Source organism: Lagenorhynchus albirostris, chromosome 2, assembly GCF_949774975.1.
Source record: "Lagenorhynchus albirostris chromosome 2, mLagAlb1.1, whole genome shotgun sequence".
Classification (NCBI taxonomy): domain Eukaryota; kingdom Metazoa; phylum Chordata; class Mammalia; order Artiodactyla; family Delphinidae; genus Lagenorhynchus; species Lagenorhynchus albirostris.
Window position 1 is genome coordinate 140,717,891 of NC_083096.1, and position 20,998 is coordinate 140,738,888.

The 20,998-nt window shown below is 53.1% G+C and overlaps 1 long non-coding RNA gene across 1 annotated transcript; it reads right to left on the reverse strand.

The window, feature by feature from the left end:
* Window positions 1-1,746: 1,746 nt before the first annotated feature.
* Window positions 1,747-16,611, reverse strand: LOC132516178 (uncharacterized). Its single transcript, XR_009539278.1, has 3 exons — window positions 16,528-16,611; window positions 14,879-14,964; window positions 1,747-1,863 (listed from the first exon to the last, which is right to left on the reverse strand). It is a non-coding gene; the product is annotated as an uncharacterized LOC132516178 (long non-coding RNA).
* Between the last annotated feature and the right edge of the window lie 4,387 nt (window positions 16,612-20,998).

Here is a 20,998-nt window from a genome sequence, read left to right on the forward strand (position 1 = left end):
CGGTGTAGGACTGGACCAGCTCTCTCTAGCTTCAGTTTCCTCGTCTGTAAAACGGGAGTGCTGATAATAACAGTGCCTACCTCAAGGGGGTTTTGTGAGAATTAAGTTAATATGTGGAAAGCACATGGTAGTGTCTGTTTAGGGCAAACACCAAGTGTTAGCAAAAGTGGGAGAAGGTGTGGCTATAAAGTTCCTGGAGTCCTGAGGTAAACTCAGGTGTGCAAATTTAAGCCAGGATCTGGGGCACAGGTGAGTTTGAGAAAAAAAGAGCTTAAAGTGGATTATTCACCACTGCGTTCCTGGGGGTGTCCTGCTCACAGAGCAGCCCAAGTCCCTGCTCTCACAGAGCTTCCATTCTAGAAGGGGACAGGCAATCAACAAAGGCCCTGCAGATGAAAACTACAAAGACAACAGAAGCCAGGAAGGCTGGGGGGGGCGGGGCTAGAGCTGGGTGGCTGGAGGGCTTCCCTGGATCAGGCCGGGACTGAAAAAGGACTAACCACTCCAGGCACCGGCCATGCAGAGGGAAGCCAGCAAGGAGGGAACAGCAGTACCAAGGCTGGTGAAGGTGAGCAGGCCATCTGTGAGAGGGCAAGACGGGGCAGAGCCCCCGGGCAGGCGGCCGGGCAGGGGCATGGGGAGCAGAACATCTAGTATGGATTCTGTTAGGCTCTTTGCTATAAAGCAGGAACAGAAACAGCCTCGTCCATCTCTGCCTTAAACTTCAGTCCATCCCACTTGCTTATGAACAGTTTTGGGCAGTTCAGTTCTCTTTCAGGAAATAGGGGAGGTTCTGAATTGAGCAAGGGACAGAAACCAAGGCAACAGGGGCAAGGTACCCAGTAGTGGGGCAGGGCCCTCCAAGACTCTCTTCCTCCAAACTCAGCCCTTCCTAAAAAGGCTCCACAAAATCCCATATTCACCCAGAGCCCAAGTCTGGTTAACCTGCTGCAAGAAAGAAGCTGAGGGCTTCCCTGGTGGCACAGTGGTTGAGAGTCCGCCTGCCGATGCGGGGGACACGGATTCGTACCCCGGTCCGGGAAGATCCCACATGCCGCGGGGCGGCTGGGCCCGTGAGCCATGGCCGCTGAGCCTGCGCGTCCGGAGCCTGTGCTCCGCAACGGGAGAGGCCACAACAGTGAGAGGTCCGTGTACACCAAAAAAAAAAAAAAAAAAGAAAAAGAAAGAAGCTGAGAGAACTCACCTTTGTCCTGTTTTCAGCAGGTCTGCTCCCTCAGTGACCTCTAGTGAGGAGAGGCAGGGGCACTGGTTTGGGAGTCCAGCAGACTGGGTGTCAGTCTTTGCTTGGCCACTTGTGTGCCAGATGCCTGGGCAAGTCTCTCAACTGCCCTGCTGTGGAAAATTGGGGTGACAGTTCCTGGGGAAGAAGAGCGGGCCTTGCACACCATGCCAGAAGGTATCCACCTAAAAAGACCCATGCTAGTCGTCCTATTTTCCCTCCTAGGGGACAGAGTCAGTGGGACAGCATCTTCTCCAATCTGAAGAGCAGTGATAGCTACCCCTTGATGAGTGCCTTCTGGATACCAGGCACATGCTAAAGAAAAAAAATAGCAATAAACACGTTAAAGAAAAATAAAAAAGAATGAGTGCCAAGTGGAAGTTTTACCACTGAGCGGGTCACCCAATCTGGCATAGAGTCCAGGCTCTGAGGGATTGCGACTTCGGTGAAGGAGAAACAAATCAGGTATTTTGGGGTTTTTTTTAAAAATAAATTTATTTATTTTTGGCTGTGTTGGGTCTTCGTTGCGCGCACAGGCTCTCTCTAGTTGTAGCGAGTGTGGACTACTCTTCGTTGCAGTGCACGGGCTTCTCATTGTGGTGGCTTTTCTTGTCGAGCACGGGCTGTAGGTGAACAGGCTTCAGTAGTTGTGGCACGTGGGCTCAGCAGTTGTGGCTTGCGGGCTCTAGAGCACAGGCTCAGTAGTTGTGGCACACAGGCTTTGTTGCTCTCTGGCATGTGGGATCTTCCCAGACCGGGGCTCGAACCCATGTCGCCTGCATTGGCAGGCAGATTCTTAACCACTGCGCCACCAGGGAAGTCCAGGAATGAGGTTTTTTAAAGCCAAATACCAAGCACTGCTTGCCCTGCTTGAGGAAAGCAAAGCCTCTGAGCTGCCTGCAGCATGGGCTTGTCAGCAGGCATTTGCTGCGTGTGAGGGGCCCATCCCAGGATCATGGCATCTGCTGTGCACGGGGCATACCGGGTCCGGGTTATGTGGCCCAGTAGGTCTGCCCCGCTGTCAGCAGGCCAGGTGGCCAAGGCAGGGTTTATCACCCTGTACACAGCTCTTTGTGCATTAGCACTGATCCTCAGTGATAACCCCACAAAACACAGCTTCTTATCCCCATATTAAAATGGGAAATTGAGGCTCAGAGAGGTCAGGGATTCCCCCCCAAGGTCACAGGGGGGCTTAGATTTGAACCTAGATCTGTCTGGCTGCAAAGTACATAACTGTCACATCAAGCCACAGAAATGCCAGCTCTGTAGGGATGACAAGCAGACAGTAGGCAGGCTAAGCTCAGAATCCTCAGAAGTTTGAGGAAGAGGGGCAGGCAGGGAGGAACCAGGCCAGAATGCTGGGGCCAGGGTTCCCTCCCAGGCCCCTGGGTCGCTGGGAGGTGCACCAGGCTGGCCCAGGGAGAAATGTTGGATTGCTCCTGGACTGCACCAGCCTCCCACCTCCCCTCAGCACGCCCCGCACCCCGGGGTGATTTTTCAACCCGGACTTTCCAATCTCACCCCTCCCCGGGCGGCCAGACGCCCACACCCGCACAGCCCACCGCCAGCCACCCCTGCCTCCCTCCTGGAGCGGCTGGAATCCTGCAGTCTCTCTGCAGACACCCCCTGGTGGAAACAGCTCATTACGGGATGGGGTAAACGCGCTAGAACATTAGCTTAATAAATCAAGCGCTTCGGAGCCGGCAGCCGCCGCCGGGCAAGGCGGGCCCCCCGCCCTCCCCCCATCCCTCTCCACCCCACCCCACCGCCCGCCGCCCACCCCCGCAGGGTTGGAGGATGAGGAGCTGAGAATCCTGGGTGAGCAGAGGGCTTGGGAGCTCGGCAGTCCTGGGTTTGAATTCCAGGGCTGCCACTTGGTAGCCTGCAACCCAGAGCCAGGGAGGGCCTCCTGGAGCCTCAGTGTCATCTTCTGGACAATGAGGCAGTAACGGGCCCTATTGACGGAGGGCTTCTATGAGCAGTGCCCTCCATAACTCACTGCAGCTGCGTGAGATCCAAGAGGCCATTTCATTTTTCAGAATGGTGAGATTTAGAGCACGTGGCCAGGTTATTTCCAGTCCTGCCAACCCTCTGCCCAAGGTCACTACCGACCCCCTGGCACCCACCTCTGCCCATAGAGGGTACTCTACAATGAAGAGAGCCCTGCAAGGTAGCCAGGTCCTGCAGGGTGGCTGGACCTGCAGGGCAACAGGCATCACCTCCTGGGTGCCCAGCACCCTGGCCACCCTACTAACTCCACGCCCTCCCAGACAAGGAAACCCCAACCAATGGTATAGGGACTGCCAGGGACCAGGAGCCCCAGGTTTGCTGTAGCCTGCTGCCCCTGTGTCCCTGCTACACACCAAGGCCTTTGCGGTCTCTGCTCCCCGCCACGATCCTGGGGCAGTTCAAGGGCTGGCCCCAGTTGCCTTCCCTTCTAGTCCTAGCTCAGATGTTAACCCACTTAGGGCCTTCAGAGAATCCCTCCCCTCCCTGGACCTCAGTTTCCTTCTCCGTGCAAGGCTTAGCCTAGAGGACCCTAAGAAGGCTCCTGCTTGCCACTCCCCTCTCCTCCCTGCTGGTCTAGGCAGAGAAGGCAACACCAGAGCTCCTCAGCAAGGAAAAACCACCGTCTAGAGAGCTAATTCCTCCTGCTCTCTGTGGGGTGGAGAAAGGGCTAGAGCCGAAAAAAAAAAAATTCAATTACTAGACCATCTATTTGTCAACTCCTCCCTCCCCATTGACTTAATTTTCTCCAGCCAGACCCGGAGTCAGAGGAGGCAGAAGGAGTGAGCCCACAGGCCCAACAAGGGAGGGAAAAAAGAGAACTGCAACTGCAACAGGGAGGGGGAAGAGGAAGCCCGCAAATGGACACAGGGATCGGCCTAGTTGATACACATCAAGCCAGGAAGCCTCATTTGGGCCAAGAACAAACAAGCAGCACCAGAGATGAGGAATAATATTCCTGTGTGTCAAGCCCTGCCCAGGGACTCAGAGCAGTATCGCTTCCTCCAGGGAGCCTTCCCAGATCTCCCAGTCTGGGTTAGGAGCCCCCCTGGGCTCCCACGCCCCTTTGGTTCCCCCAACACCATGCTGATATGGTCTGTTAACTTTCATTTATACAACAAATATCTGTGGAGCATAGTACATTACGGGCTAACTGCTGGGGATAGAGCAGAAAACAGAAACTACAGTCTACCAGGAAAGACTGATAATAAAATAAGTATAAACCCATTTGGATTATCTATTGCTGTGTAACCAATCATATCAAACCTTCCTGGCTTAAAATAACAGCAATCGTTGGCTTCCCTCGTGTGACTTCTGTGGGCAAGGAATTTGGAAAGGGTACAGCTGGGCTGTTCTGGCTCAGGGTCCCCCATGTGATGTAGTTAGACAGCAGCTGAAGACGGAACAGCAGAGGGCTGAGCAGCTGGGGGATAGCCAAGCACCCTTCTCTGGACTTCTCCACATGATCCCTCCACGTAAAGAGTTTGGGCTTCCTCACAACATAGCAGTTTTAGGGCAGTCATGGTAGCTGACTTGCACCACAATGAATTCTCCAAGAGAACAAAGCAGACATGCTTGGCATTTTTATGACCTAGACTTAGTCATAAAAATAGTGTCACTTTTTTGTTTTTTTAATATTTAAAATTTATTTATTTATTTATTTTTGGCTGCGTTGGGTTTTCATTGCCACGCACGGGCTTTCTCTAGTTGTGGCGAGCAAGGGCTACTCTTTGTTGCAGTGCGCGGTCTTCTTGCAGTGGCTTCTCTTGTTGCGGAGCATGGGCTCTACGCACGTGGGCTTCAGTAGTGGGCTCAGTGGTTGCAGCATGCAAGCTCTAGAGTGCAGGCTCAGTAGTTGTAGCGCACAGGCTTAGTTGCTCCGTGGCAACTTAGTTCGATCCCGCACCAGGGATCGAATCCGTGTCCCCTGCATTGGCAGGCAGATTCTTATCCACTACGCCACCAGGGAAGTCCCCAATAGTGTCACTTCTGCCACACTCTGTAGGTCAAGGCAGTCATCAAGGTCCATGCAGGTTCAAAGAAAGGACACACGGATGACCCCATCTCTTGATTTGATATTACGAGGGTCAAAGTCATATTAAAAGAGGAGCATATGGGAGGGGATTATATTATTGGAATCATTTCTGGAAAATACAATCTGCTACAAAACCCTCTTCGAATTAAATAAGATCGCATCCCACCCTCCATTCACCCTTGGAAGTTAACTCCTCCACATTTCACATTTCTGCACATCACCCAGAGACTGACTTGTAATTTCCATGATCACCCGATTCCAAATTCTTGCTTTGGCTGTATTTGCTCAATTTTTGGACTATCTCACTGGCCTGTGGGTGCAGACTTTTGTCATAAGCCATGAAACTTGGCCAGAAACTCACCTGCTGCCTCCATTTCCACAAAACACTCAGCCACAGCAAATGAGGACATGGTGGGCTTTGCTAAGGGTTAAGGAAACTGAGGAGTAGTTCCAGTGACTTGAAGTTGAACATTAGACATCCCTGCGCATAACTGAGGTTTATGCTTGGGCCTCTTCACCCTACAGACCTCACCCTATCTCTTATCTCCTCTCCTCCCTTTTTTTTTTTTCTGCCACACCGCGCAGCTTGCAGGATCTTAGTTCCCGGACCAGGGACTGAACCTGGGTCACAGCAGTGAAAGGCCAGAATCCTAACCACTAGGCCACCAGGGACTTCCCTTCTCCTCTCCCCTCTTCTCTCTTCCTCAGCCCTTCCTCACAACTCCATCCCTCTCCCAAGTTTTCCCCAGGTAAGCTAAGCAGTTCTCCAAGACCCCTTGCCCTAAACTTGGCCCCAGGCATCCTTTTGGAGGCCCAAAGGGCCTTCCATTTTCAGAGCTGCCTTCCCTAGGAGGTAGCTGTGGATTCCATGATGCAGTGATGAATTTTTCCTCCATTACCCAAGCCAGGACCATCAAGCGGGACAGGGGCTCTAACAGGGAAGGATTTTGTATGCAGCACCTCATTTAATCTTTGGAATAAGTCTCTTCTGCCTAGTCTGCTTCCCTCACTGTACCATGAGTCCTTAGAAGCAAGAGCAGCACAAGTTGCTTGGGTCCTTGGAGCCCAAGCAGGGTAAGCACTCAAGGAAGACTTATGAAATGACAGCAGCTGGATGGCAATGCCACCCGGGACCAAGGGCAATGGTTTGCCAGAGCTCAGGCCCTTCATGCCAACCTGACCTCCCCATCCCCAGAGGACAGACCTGCTCTGAGGCAAGTGCTATAGGCTGTCCTCAATGCTGGTTGTGGAGCCCCTGACAGGAAGACAGACCAGGAAACCCAGCAGAAACATGTGCAAAGGACACAAGTAATTTCCAGAAGGAGAAGCCCAAATGGCCGACAAGTGCGTGAAGAGCTGCTTATCCTCGCTAACAATGCAAGAAACACAAATTAAAGTGTGGGCACCTTACATTCATCATAGAGGCAAAAATTAGAATGGTGGCTAATACCAAGTGCTGGCAGGCATGCAGGAAGTAGATGCTCTCACATGCTGCTGCTGGGTCATCCTAGAAAGCAGCCTGACAATAGTTAGTAAAGTTAAGTAGGCGTGTGTCCCATGAGGTAGCAACTGCACCCCTGGTGCACCCCCGGGTATGCCAGGGAAATGCTCACACAGGTCCACAAGGGACTCATCCATGATGTATACAAGGGTGTTTGTCAAGGAATTATTTATAAGAGGGAGAAATTCAAGGCAATGTAGGTGTCCATCACCAGGGGGTAATGAATGAGTAAAATGGGGTGGATTTATGCTCAGAAAGCTATAGAGTAACAGGAGGCAACAAAGAGCTCTTCAAACATGTAGTGTTGAGTATGTGCGGGGGGCGGGGGGGAAGGAAAGACACAGAATGAGACCTCTGGCACCCAAAACAACTCTACAAATTTTACAAAGATACATATATATTTAGGGTCATATATGGAATTCACTGGAGTGGGTGCTCATGGAAAGAAGAGTCTGGGGGAGGGGACTGAGAATAGAGGGTGATAAGAAGGGAAAAACCCAACACATGTTCTGTATTTACTGTGAGCCAGGCCCAGTATTCAGAGCTGTGTACGTATCATCTCATTTTATCTTCGGAATATTCTATGAGATAGGCACTATTAATAGCACCATTTTTTTCAGATGGGAAAACTGAGGCTTAGAGAGATCGTTATATTGTCCAAGGTCACACCGCTGTGGAAGCGAGTAGAAGTGCCAGGTTTGGACCCCAGGCCTTGGCCATAGTGTTCACCTCCTCCCTGCCCTGCCTGCCTTCACCCCAGTCCACGCTCTGCTGAACTCTGAATTCAGCTCCGTGAGCCCGGCCCTGCTCCTCCACCTGGTGCTGTGGCCTGGGGGTGTGCACTAGGTCGCTGGCATTCAAACCCCAGCTTCCTTCAGACCCTGCCTTTCTTCTGTGTGTCTCCATACCCTGGGACTCCCCCTCCCTCCAGCTCTGGCCCCTCCAAATCCAGCCTCACATGAGCCGGCAAACAACACCCCTCGCCCCCCTCCCCAAAGAATGTATTCATTCCTCCAAGAAAAGCTCAGGTCAGCACTCTCTAGAAGCCAATGGCTCCTACTGCCTGTAGAGTCCAGCTCTATCCGGGTGTTCAAAGCCCTCCACAGTCGGACCCCACTCACGTGGGAGCCTCATCCCCATTATTCCCCTACATGCTTCTGACGCTGGTTCCACATCGGACCAAGCTTCTGACCGTGACGTGCCATGGCCTTTCACACCCACGTTCAATGCCTTCGCTCAGCCCTTCTCTGCCAGGGGGACCCTGCAATCTGTAGGAACCACCTTCTCCTGGTAAGCCTTCCTGGGGCCTCCTGATGGCTTAGTGGACTGGAGTGATGGCAGACCAACAGGGCTTAGAGAGAGACCACATGGCCCTGCCTCTCACCAACTGTGTCCTCCCTCTATCTCTTTGGTAATAACAACAACAACAACAACAAAACATTTCTCAGAGTCTTTTCAGACATGACAAATATGTGCTCTGGCTGCTTTCTTTTTTATTTTTAAAAATTGATGTGTAACTTACATGTACAGATTTTAACTTCAAAAAATTCAATGAGTTTTGACAAATACCTTCATCAGTTTGATAATTTCCCTCCCTGAGTCACAGTTTCCCCATCTACAAAATGGGGTAATGTCAACCTTATAGGGTTGTAATAAGAGGGAACAGTAATATGACAAGTGGCCAGCACAGTACCTGGCACACAGCAGGCAGTCAGTAAATGTCTGTTACTACTATTCTTCACAAGCAGCTTGTACCCAGTCTTCAACCACAAAAACTTAAATGAGCATCTACTCTGTGCCCTGGGGATGTATGACCTAGAGACCCAGCGGAAATCAGAAATGGAGGCTACCAGCCTCCTATGGATTATTAAACTATCCTGAGATGGGTGCTGTGATTAAAAAAAAAAAAAAAAAGCACAAGGGACAATGGGGTTTGAAAGGAGGAACCCAGTTCAGTTTGGGGGATCAAATAGGGCTTCCCAGATGGAGTAATGCCTGAGTGGCATCTTGAAAAAGTTAACAGTTGGACTTCCCTGGCGGTCCAGTGGTTAAGACTCCATGCTTCCACTGCAGGGGGCACGGGTTTGATCCCTGGTCAGGGAACTAGGATCCTGCATGCCGCATGGCCAAAAAAAGAAAAAGTTAACAGTTGAACGAAGATAGGATTCCAGGCAGAGCCAATGGTATGGGCACTGCTCTGATGGTTGGACGGAACACAGTGTACTGGGGGGACTGCAAATAACTCAATGGGCTGGAGTAATGGGAGTGTGAGGGTTGGGCTGAGATGAGTTGGAGAGGCCAGCAAAGGCCTTGAATGCCACGCAAAGGAGAGGGCTTGCCCCTCAGGACACCCAGGAGCCAACAAAGAGGTTAAGAGCAGGGCCACTAAGTGTGTATTTTAGGAAGTCCTCACTGTGCCGTCTTCATTCTGCCTTGACCCGGTTTATTCTTTTTTTTTTTTTTTTTTTTTTTTGCAGTACGCGGGCCTCTCACTGTTGTGGCCTCTCCCGTTGAGGAGCAACAGGCTCCGGACACGCAGGCTCAGCGGCCATGGCTCACAGGCCCAGCTCCGGACGCGCAGGCTCAGCGGCCATGGCTCACAGGCCCAGCTGCTCTGCGGCATGTGGGATCTTCCCGGACCGGGGCATGAACCCGTGTCCCCGGCATTGGCAGGCGGACTCCCAACCACTGCGCCACCAGGGAAGCCCCGGTTTATTCTTTCTCTACCTCAGTCTACAAACTCCTTGAAGGCAAGAACCATATCTGATTTTTCTTTAGATCCTTTCTAGAATGAGGCAGGTAAATAAAAGTAGTCATTTCTGCATTCCCAGGGCCTGGTTTCAAGAGGGAGGGTGTTCGCAACGTGCAGTCCAGCCCAGGGCTCAGAAGCCTCTTGGGGCTCCCCAGAGACTTCACGTGGAAATCACGGCTCCTTAGGCCAGCACACAAGGACCACCTGGATCTGGCTTCCTCTCCAGCCACATCTCTCCCCACTGCCCTCTCCCCTTACATTTCAGCTACACCATCTTCAGTTTCATTAAGGGTCATGCTCTCTCAAGACTCGTGGTTGCCTGGGACTTCCCTGGTGGTCCGGTGGGTAAGACTCCACGCTCCCAATGCAGGGGGCCTGGGTTCAATCCCTGGTCAGGGAACTACATCCCACATGCATGGCGCAACTGAGAGTCCACATGCCGCAACTGAGACCCGGCACAGCCAAAATAAATAAATAAATAAAAAGACTTGTGCTTGCCCATGCTGTTGCCTGTTCATGCCTCTCCCTGGACTGTCTTCTCCCTTTGCCTCTGTGTATCTGACCAATTCCTACTTCTCCCTTGGGACTTAGCACAAGCATCACCTCCTTCAGGGACCTCTCCCTGATTTCCCTCCAGGTTGGGTGAGGGTTCTCTTAAGACCCCAACAGTCATTCTACCACTGTGCTTCTGTGTGCTCTCTGCAGGGAAGGGTGGTCTTGTTCACCTCAGTATCCCCAACGCCTAGCAGGACCTGACAGTGACAGCCTGTGCAAGTCCAAGGAGCAGGGCAGGCTCCGGAAGTCACATGCAGTATTGCTAGGACACAAAAGATGCTCAAAATGAGACTGTCAAGGTGGGAAGGCCCAGATCACGGAGGGTCTCACCAGCCTGGGGTTGATCCCCAGGGCAACGGAAGGCAGGGCATGGACTAAAGCAGGGGAGGATGTGCTTTGTGGCTCAGAAGGCTTCGTGCAGGGGACAGTGTGGAGGAAGGCTCAGAGGGGCCAGTTTAGAGCTCCCTGTAGACCAGCAGGCCGGTAGATTAAGGTGGTGGCTGAGGGACGGGGAGAGAGAACAACTGGGAGAAAGGACCAGACTTGGTGCCTGATTGTTCGTGGGCGACAAGGGAGAAGAAGGAGTGGAAATGACTCCTGGTGCAGCTCCCCTCATCTCTAGGGAGAGAGGAAGGAGGCTAGCAGCCAGCTCTGACACCAGTCACCTTGGACACAAATAACCCCCAGGGACCCTGCCCTCGCTGCGCCGAGCTGCAGCCTCTGACAGTGCCCCCCCTCACCCTATTTTCCCAAGGGGTTGACTGGACGCTCTGCTGGCTCCTTGCCCACCGTTCCCTCCCGCAGTCTGCTCTGTGCCTGCCTGGAGGGGAGGGGCGGCTGCAGAGGCCCTGCTGGGAGGGAGGACGGGCGAGCTGAGGAAACCAGCCCAGCAGACCCCCAACTGAGGAGCAAGGAATAGCCAAGAAGAGAGGGCGTGACAGACAGAAGAGGAGGAGCGGTACAGCAGCACCAAACACCGGAGACACTAGATGCCTTCCTGATCCTCTTGCCCACCCCCCATTTTAGAGATGGGGAAACTGAGGCCCAGAGATGGCAACAGTTTAGGAGCCTAGACCTCAAGTTTCAGCAGACCCACACTCTCCTGTTGGAATCCCTCAGCCTGGGGCAGCCACCTCCACCCTAGTCTGGGTATAGAGCACCACAGCCAACCCCTCAAGTGGAGGGCTGGCCAGCTAGCTGAGCCTATGATTCAGTCCCCCTGAAGTCCCCATGGTATAGAGGGCTGGACTGAAAGACAGGGGGCTTGAGTTCTCACTCTGCTGTAGGACTGATTTCTCATCTGTAAAACGCCCTATACTGCTTCTGATAAACCTCTCTACAAGGAGCCACTGAGGGATGAAGGAAGACTTTGTGAATCCAAAAAAGCCACAGAACCCCAGGAGGATTGGGCAAAAAGCCATGTCCCTTAGCAAGTCGCTCCCCTCTCCTGGACTCACTTTCCCCAACTGCTCAAAAGGGTGCTAGATTCATTGATCTTAAAGGTCCAATCCATCACTGGAAGCCGGTAGGACGCACCCACTGTCTGCCAAAGTTTTAAATTCTAGAGCCAACATAAAACCTCACGACCGCAGACTGGCGCTTGGAAGCCCACTTTAGGCCTGTCACGGGTCACCGGGGGAATCACTGCCACCCCTGCCCAGGTACTACTGGGTCCGTCCTCAAGGCCCCTCGCCACCCCGGCTGCAAGCCTACTGCGGTGGCCCCTAGGGGGCAGTGTTGCCCCGAACTTCGGCCGCCGCGGCTGCTGCCCCCGCCCCAACGGGCGCCGGGAGAATACTTGAGTTCTGGGAATGTTTGACACCCCCCAGCACACACACCGCCCCCCGCTGCCAGCCCCAGCCCCGGGGGCTCCCGCGCCGCTTGCAGCCCCGGTGCGGACTAGCTGCTGGCTCTCCCAGCAGAATACACTTCGCAAGGACAGGGCTTTTATTTTTGTTTTCTCGCAGGAAGGGGGGGGGGCAGGTATTGGTCTCAGGCTGCTCGCACGGACTAGGATGTCTCTGTGCTCAGAGATCCGAAGGAGAAATTTGTGGGGAGAGGGGGCTTGTTCTCCTAAGAACCTGTCAGCTGCTTCCCCCATCAACCACGTATCCCTTTGATAAGGGGTTGGCGGGCATCCACCTCCTCCCCCAGATTCTTCTGCAAGGATCCCCCAACCCCGCCAGGAAGCTGCCCGAGGCGGAGGGTCGGGGCTGCAGGGTCCGATGTGCCCGACCCCACCACTAGCTTCGCCTTCCCCAGCTCAAGCCCAGGGCCAGGGGCCGAGACACAGCCCGCGTCTGAGGGGCTTGGTTTGCGGGGGGTGACTTCTGCTGCTAAGTACCCCCACCCCCCAGCCCCAGCTGTGAGCAGCAAAGTCAGGGTCTGGAGTGAAGACGGTAAAGGGGAAACGCAGGGAAAACCCCATTCAAGTTTGGTCCAACGGTTTAATGGAGGTGGGGGGGGGAGTAGGAAGAATTTAAAAGCCCCGAACCCACGAAACAGACTTTTTAAAAAATTATAATTGAAAACATCTCGAAGTAAGGGCCGCCAGGAGCGGGCCAGCTCCCCCCCCCCGCCCCATCCCCCTCTCCTGCTCCCCGGAGTCCGATGAAGTCATGATAAGTAGGCTGCAAAAAAAAAAGTGGGGGGGGTGGCTTGGAGGGGCTGGGGGCACCGGGGTCCCAGGCTGGGGCCCCGCACGGACACAGTTTGGATACTATGGTTACGCGATCCGACCCAAACAGCGAAGGCGGACAACAATAGCGGCCGCCAGAGGAGGAAATTCCTTCCGGGGTGGACGGCGCGGGGGGAGGGGCGCCTGGCTGGAACGCCGAGGCGGCGGCTCGGCCAATCAGCGCGCGGCCGCCGGCGGTTTCAAGGTGCCCCGCGCCGCGCGCCCCCACCCCCTCCCACCCCCCTCCCACCCCACCCCCCCGCGCGCTCCGCTCGGGCGCTGGAATTGCTGAGACGTTTCCCTGCACGCGCCCGGGTAACCCTGCGGGGGCTGCTGCCCAGGCCGACCCCCTCCCCAGCCCTTCTCCCCGCCCCCCTCCCGGAGCCCACCGCCCCGGGAAGACTGAGCGTTCCGCTGCTTGAGTTGCTTGCCGCTGAGGGAGGTGGGGGGAAAAATCCCTCCAAACTACCCCTTTCTGTGGGGTTGGTTCCTGCACAAGCCTGTTTTCTATTTTAAAGCATAGAAAAGAAAAAATGAGGGAGAAAGGAGAGAGAGAGAACGGGGAGAGCGAAGATTCACCCCAACTCAAGAAGCCTGGGAGGCTCTGACCCCTGCCTGCCTGGCCGCAGGGGCTGTTACATAAGTTGGGTTATTGATATTGGCGGCCCTGGCCGGGCATCTGGCATGCAGAGGTCCAAGGGCAAGGCTGGCATTTAGAGAAGTCCCCCTCCAATTACTGTTACCTGCTTTATACTAGACCAGAGGAACCAGGGGCTCCTCTCGGCCGGCGTCTGGGTTATTTATGTGGTGCCCATGAGGTGACCGTGCCCGCTTCTCCCCCCATCTACCAGAGGGAGTCTGTGCCCAAGTCCCCCTCCTTTAGAAGCCCCGGGCTGGCTCCCGAGCCTCTCTCCCCGCCGCCAGGCCCTCTGCGGTGCCTCCTGCTCTCCTGCCAGCTACCCAAAGCCGGTATCCTGGGCACTACGAGCACCGAGCTGGTCCCGTTCCTTTTTTAAACTGAACCAGGTTTCTGCTTTCTGGTGCCTCCTGAGCTCGGAGCAGCACTCGGATGAGGAGAAGATGCCTTCTTATTCATTGCCTACTGAGAGATTCACTTCTCTGGAAGGCTCTAACGCTTAAAAAGTATTTGCCTCTCTCCCCCACTGACTGTCTCCCTCTCTTCATATATAATGGGGATAGCCCTAATTCTCCAGTTCCTCGCGTGTCTCTTTATAAATAAATAATGAGATTTTATTAATTATGCACGTATAGTATCTGCAAGCAGATTGCTCTGTCTCTTGATGCTTAATAATATTTTTTTTAAAAAAAGGAAAAACCCTCCACACTGAAGCTGGGTATTTTTGTGGTTTTTTTTTTTTTTTCTTCCTGCAAGCAAAAACTTCAAGGGGCCATATGTCCTCCAAGGAAGGGAGAGGAAGGCAGAAGTTGGGGAGTGCATGGGGTAAGAAAGGGAGGGATTAAAGGGGGTCCCTTTGCAGATTTTCAAGGCAGCTGAAGGCGAATTTCAAGTAGCCTGCTCATGTTTGTGATTGAGCTGCTGGTCTGAAAACATACCAGGGTTCGCCTGGGCGTTTGTGTGCTAGGCTGGATGGGCAGCTGTTAATAGTAAACAGGAAACCAGCAAGAAGAGAGCTGGCTGCAGCCCAGTCCCTCTCCCAAATCCGTGCCCCACCTCAGAGCCCCCAAACCCCTGAGCTCTCAAAACACATTGGGTGTCTGCGCACTTGTGCATCAGTTTTTTCCTGGGTGCCCAGCGCAATTCCTGGCACATAGTAAGGGCTCAACAAATATTTGCACGTTGAACAAATGGAGCTTGGAGAACATACCCGGGTGGGGAATGGTTGCACAGTGGCCAGGGGCTAGGTCTTGGGGCAGTATGCCTTGAAGGCATAAAAGTTGGGGCTTTAGTCCTCAGACAATGGGGGAGGGGCTTGCCCCTCCAGATTTCTGGTCCAGGAAGTGACAGAGCAGAGCTGAGCATTAAAAAACTGATCTGAGCGAGGGAGACCAGAGAGAGGTGCAAAGATACAGGCGTCATTAGGCGGAGTCAGTATGGCTAGAGAGAAAAGGATACGGGGGTAGCTTCCTACCTTTAGCACATGGAGATGAGGGACTGGGAGGGGTCAGAGGTGAGCTTTGATTCAAAACATTCTGGTTCCAGTTCTAAACAGCAAGTCTGCATAGAAAGAGAGATTTGAAGGGTGCAGAGATGAAATGCAAGGACTGCTATAGAAGAGTCACCTTAGACTGAAATTTTAAAAACAGAAAAAAATAGAGACCCCAGAGGAGGCACATATAATTAATTGCCCATCAGGTTGTTTGTCCAGGGAATTACCATTTGGGACGCAGCGACCCCAAGAGGATCAGGGGCTAGCCGGGGGTCCCACAGCAAGACCGTAGCCCAGCTATCATATCACTCCACGTTTTTTGTCTCCTTCTCAAGTAATTTGCACTACCCGCACCTCATAGGAGAGAAACAGTTTTCTCACCCAGCCCAGGGCAGACCAAGCTTCACGACAAAAGGGTTAATTAAACTGGGTGTGTGTTGCGCAAGTTCAAAAATATTTTATTTTCAAGGGAGAAGTTCTGGATGCCATTTCTCCTGCCTGTGAGAGGTCTATATATCACCAAGGAGTTAAAACATAAAAATAAAATTGTGCTGGCTGAGGTTACCACAAAGCTATCAAGCTGGGTCTTGTTCCCGGAGTCCTGGCATCTGCTGTGTAATTTGGGGAGCACTGACTCTCCCAACTGTGGGTGGGGGCGGCTGTCTGACTCCTCTCTTTGTATCCTCCTAATTAAAAGGGACCAGGATCCCTTACCACACGTGTGAAAGGACGTCTCTTGCGCCAAGGAAAGGCGAGGAGATGCAGATGCTATGGGCACTTGAGATTTGGGGAGGGGGTACCCGGATCCAGCATGAACCCACCCCACCACTTCCCACCCATACCCCTGGACCGGATGTGTCATGACCTGCTGTGTGACCTGGAGCAAGGCTCTCAGTTTTCCCACAAATTAAGTTGAGGAAGGGCAAGGAGGTTGGTTGAAGATTAAGGATCCTTCTCGCTCTCTGCTTCCAAGATATGGGTCCAACAGGACCTCAGGGCTATCTTCCCTGAGGTCTGTTGGGATGGAACCTCTGCCCCCATGCAGTCAACATGCCTGTATCCTGCCCTCAGTTCCAGTTGTGGGCCAAGGTCCAAAAACACAAACCACCTTGAGACCACAAAGGTTCCCAAATTGTAGACATGCCCAAGCTCCAATAGACACTGTCTCCCACACGCAGATGCAGCAAAACCCTAGGTTCAGACGCCATCTAGGCTGATAGGTCACCAAGCCCAGCTCACCTGGGATGCACATAAGCCCTCTACAACATCCCAGGCTGTTGTGTTTGTCCAGCCCCTGCTTGAATGCCTCGCGTGACAAGGAACGCACTATCACTTATGAACCCCAGCACAGTGTACCACGTACTGCTCCTGTCCACCACAAGGTCCTGCTAGTATTTCACAGCCAGCAGGTACCGGGATTGAACTCTTGATGTTGTCCTCGATAGACCTGGTCCTCTTCCACTTCCTCCCACATATCCTGGCACAGGCACCACAAACTAAAAACTTAGGACTTCTTCCTGATTTCTCATTCCCCCTCTAATTAGTCAGTCCCCAAGTCCTGACATTCAGCCTTCTTACTGTCTCTCCAGTCAGTCCCACCTCCTCATCCCCACTGCCTCCTTATCACTCACCTGTATGGTAGCACCTGCTTCCCAGCTGGTCTCCCTGTCTCCCGTTTAGTCCCATCCAAATTACCCTCCATGCTGCCTACCAGCGGGCGCTTTCTAAACCCTTAACCTGAATGTGACACTCCTCTGCTTATAAATAAATGATGACTTGAGTTGCCCACATGACCAAACTCCAAAATTCCTTAGCACAGTATTCAAGGCCTTTCTCGATGTGGTACAGACACAATGAGATCCCATCGCCCACTCCTCCCGGCAAATTTACCTCACAAGGCAGCCACACCGAATGGCGCGCCGTTCCCTGAACACACTTTGTTCTTTCATGCCGGTGTCTCTGTCCATGCGGTGCCCTCCACCTAGGACACCGCTCTCGGCATTGAAGAAAGAGATGAAAAGTACAGGGTCCCTGCCCTAGAGGAACCCACATTCTAGAGCTGCACTCTCCGCTATGATACCCACTCACCATGCGGACCGATTGAGCCTATGAGACGTGGCTAATTCAAACGGAGGTGAGCAGTAAGTGCAAAATACACACCAGATTTCAAAGACGTATTACAAAAATAATAGTAGTAATGTAAATATTTTTTCTTAATAATTTATGTTGATTCCGTGTTTATCATATTTTTGATATTTGGGGCTTAATCAAATATATTAGTAAAAGTAATTCCTTCCGTTTCTTTTTACTTTTTACAGCGTGGCTACTAAAGCACCGGTGCGCCTCCCGTTTGTGACTTGAGGGGTATGTCTGCGAGACAGCGCAGCCAGGAGTACAGACGTGGAAACCAGTGGTTCGAATGATGATGTTGGGGAGTGACGATGGGGGGGAAACGCAGAGTGCTAGAGGCCAAGGTGAAGGCAGCGCCCCCCGTCTGATGGTGGTGAGTTTAGGCTTGCCAGCACGGCCGTGTCCTCGGACCGCACCTGGTCCAGCCGGCACAGAAGGACAAGTGCTGGCAGAAGCAGGTGCAGAAAGGGAGGTAAGGAGTACATTCAGAGCTCACGCGGCTCCCACCCAGGCACCTTCGCTGGAAGCCATCCCTGACCCCCCCGTCCCGCGCCCCAGCCTGGGTGAGTGCTCCTGAGGGCTCCCGCAGCCCCTCTGCTTCCTTCCCGGTCACAGCACTGAGCAGTCTGTGCTGTCATCACCTTTGACGCGTGTGACCATCTGCCCACCCTCCCCGCTCAGGCCTGAGGGCGGGCGGCACCTCATGTCCTCACAATGGTGTCCCAGGGCTTGGCACAGGGGTGGGGGGGACCTCAGTGAATGTTTGTTGAAAGTTGAATGAATTCCTTCGTTCAACAAACATCCATTGACCCTGAGCGACCTTTCCAACTACATCCTTCCACAACCCCACACATCCTGAAACGTGCCTTCCACCAACCAACCGTACGAACCCATGTTGCTGCCCAGAACAGTGACGGTGCTGGGTTTCACTGAGCACCGGCCATGGTTACAGTACTTATGTAGGTTATCCTGTTTCATTTTCTCTATAATCCTGTGAGATAGATTCCCTATATCCCCAGTTTTGTACAGGTGAGGAACTTGAAGCTTAGAGAAGTGAGGTGACTTGCCTAAGACCAAGGTCACTCGGTAGGTCTGGACGGAGCTGACTTTCACAAATCCACCCTCCAATCCCCAGGCCTACGGCCTAAGACAGGGCTCATGCAGGGTTTTCCTGGTACTATCCCGGTAGACTGCTCTTCACCCCCTCCCTTTACTTGCTTTCTCCTCCTTTTCCCTCTGTGTCTCCAGCCTGCGAGAAGGCTGTGTTTAATGCAGACGCCAGCCGTAGGGAGGGCCCCTACCCCACACCCTGTGCAGGGGAAATGCCTCCCCCCAAAGGCTGCCCGGGGCTGAGCACCCCACCCCCAGCCGAGGAAGGGAGGAGGGAGAGAAAGAGAAACCCACCGGGGCCTCTGGGGCACAGCCCTGAGGAGCCCCGGTGTTTGGTTTCAATTAGGAGGACAAATTCCAGGAAGCCAGGCCAGTGCTGGGGGCGGGGGGTGCTCAGAGCAGGGCTCAGAATGAGGAGGCCCCTGGAATCTGGCTGCAGGAAGAGGCTCCCTTAGGGTGAGGGGCCCGCTGGGGAAGAAGTCTGGCCCCCAGGGCCCGGTTGAGGTCCCAGTTCATGGCTGCCAACTTGCAGTGTGCTGTCAGGGGTGTGGAGAACATGGGTCAGGTGCCTGGCACCCAGTAGGCTCTTGTGGGCCCAGGAAGTGGGGGCCAGCAGAGCTTCTGTTCGTGCTTACACTGTTCTCCACGTTCCACCTCTGGGCGTGGGGAAGGGTGCCCGGTGGTTGACGATGCAATCTGCTGCGTGGCAAGCTGAGGGCTGGGCCCTGGGGCCCCCAGATGACTGAAGCTGAGAGCTCGTGCACAGTCCAGGAGCGACGGGTACACATAACTGCCGTGCCACGTGGCCAACATCAGAACAGCACCAAAAGCAAGACTCTGGAGGCTCAGAGGAGAATGGAAGATCCAAGAGGGAAAGAGCCTCATCTGTCCTGTTTATGCTGGTGTCCCCGGCCCCTAGCATCATGTCTGGCACAGAGAAAGCACCCGATAGATAGTCATTGAATTCATGGATGAACTGTTCTGGGAAATTTCAGGGAAAGCTTCTTAGAAGAGGAATGTATCTAAGCAGGGTTTTAAGAAATGAATCAAAGCTTGGAGCCCAAGAAAGGGAAAAAGGGCATTCCAAGCAAAGGAAATAGTTGATACAGAGATGAGGCAGCAGGGAGCACGTGGCAAAGTGTTCATTGATTCACTCATTCAACAAATATTGGGGCTTCCCTGGTGGCACAGTGGTTAAGAATCCGCCTGCCAATGCAAGGGACACGGCTTTGAGCCCTAGTCCAGGAAGATCCCACATGCCACGGAGCAGCTGAGCCCGTGTGACACAGCTACTGAAGGCCACGCACCTAGAGGCCATGCTCCACAACAAAGAGAAGCCCCTGCGATGAGAAGCCCGCGCACCACAACGAAGAGGGGCCCCTGCTCGCTGCAACTAGAGAAAGCCCGCGTGCAACAAAAAAGACCCAACGCAGCCATAAATAAATAAATGTGTGACTCTTTAAAAATATATATATATATTGATGTGGATGGACCTAGAGTCTGTCATACAGAGTGAAGTAAGTCAGAAAGAGAAAAACAAATACCGTATGCTAACACACATATATGGAATCTAAAATAAACAAACAAACAAATAAATAATGGCTCTGAAGAACCTAGGGACAGGACAGGAGTAAAGACACAGACGTAGAGAATGGACTTGAGGACACGGGGAGGGGGAAGGGTAAGCTGGGACGAAGTGAGAGAGTGGCATGGACATATATACACTACCAAATGTAAAATAGATAGCTAGTGGGAAGCAGCCGCATAGCAGAGGGAGATCAGCTCGGTGCCTTGTGTCCACCTAGAGGGGTGGGATAGGGAGGGTGGGAGGGAGACGCAAGAGGGAGGAGATATGGGGATATACATGTATGTATAGCTGATTCACTTTGTAATACAGCAGAAACTAACACACCATTGTAAAGCAATTATACTCCAATAAAGATGTTAAAAAATATATATATATTGATGGTGCGCCTGTGACGGTCCAGGCATTGTGTTCTGCAGATGGCTGTGGCCAGACTGGAAGGGGGATGAGCTGTAGGAGGAGGCAGGGGCCAGACCACAGTGGTAGGAGTGGGGGTGGGCTTGTGTGTTTTGTAAGGGAGTCAGGACTCTGCCCTGTAAGGTATGGGCGGGGCGGGGGCGGGGCCCTGAGGAGGTTGATATCTTCTGGAAGAAATCATGGTAATATAGGACTAGAGCATGGGAGGAGTCCTACCATGCAGATGAGGAGGCTGAGGCTCTGAGCTCTGTTGGCACTTGCTCACGGACAGCTAGGAAGGCAGGAGCAGTAGAGCCAGGCCTCTGGAGTCCCACAACCCAGGGCTCAGCCTCCTGTACCAGGTCTCTCAGCTCTCCCCCAGTCCAGCCCCACCCTCAGTCAAAATCCTGGGTCTCTGGCTCCAGTTGGCTAACTCCCTTTCTGGGTACCTCTCCTCCTCTCTCTGGACCAAAGGGCTTGGACTAACGTAGAGTCTTCCAAAGTGTGGGTCAGGTCCACCCAGTGGGATGGGGGATGAGGTCAGGGAGGACGCAGACCTGGCCACAGACCACGGAACCTCAGCTCGCTTCAGGAAAGCTACTCCTTTTTGATTCTTGCTCCTGACTAAGTCAAGGAGAAGGAGAAAAGCCCATTTTGAGGCTGGAATGTCTTTAACGCCTCTCTGATGCTTTCTAATTCCCTTCATAGCAAAGAGAGAGGGTACCTAGCAAGCAAAAGTTATCTAAGCTAGAACTGCATTGTTTTCATTGAATTAATTCTTGTATTTACCTTCTGTTTTTGGAAAGCCAAAACAGTACAAATAGTTTCTTTTGTTAAAGTTTGGTAAAAGTGAGTTAATTTAAGCAGATGAGGTAAGAAGA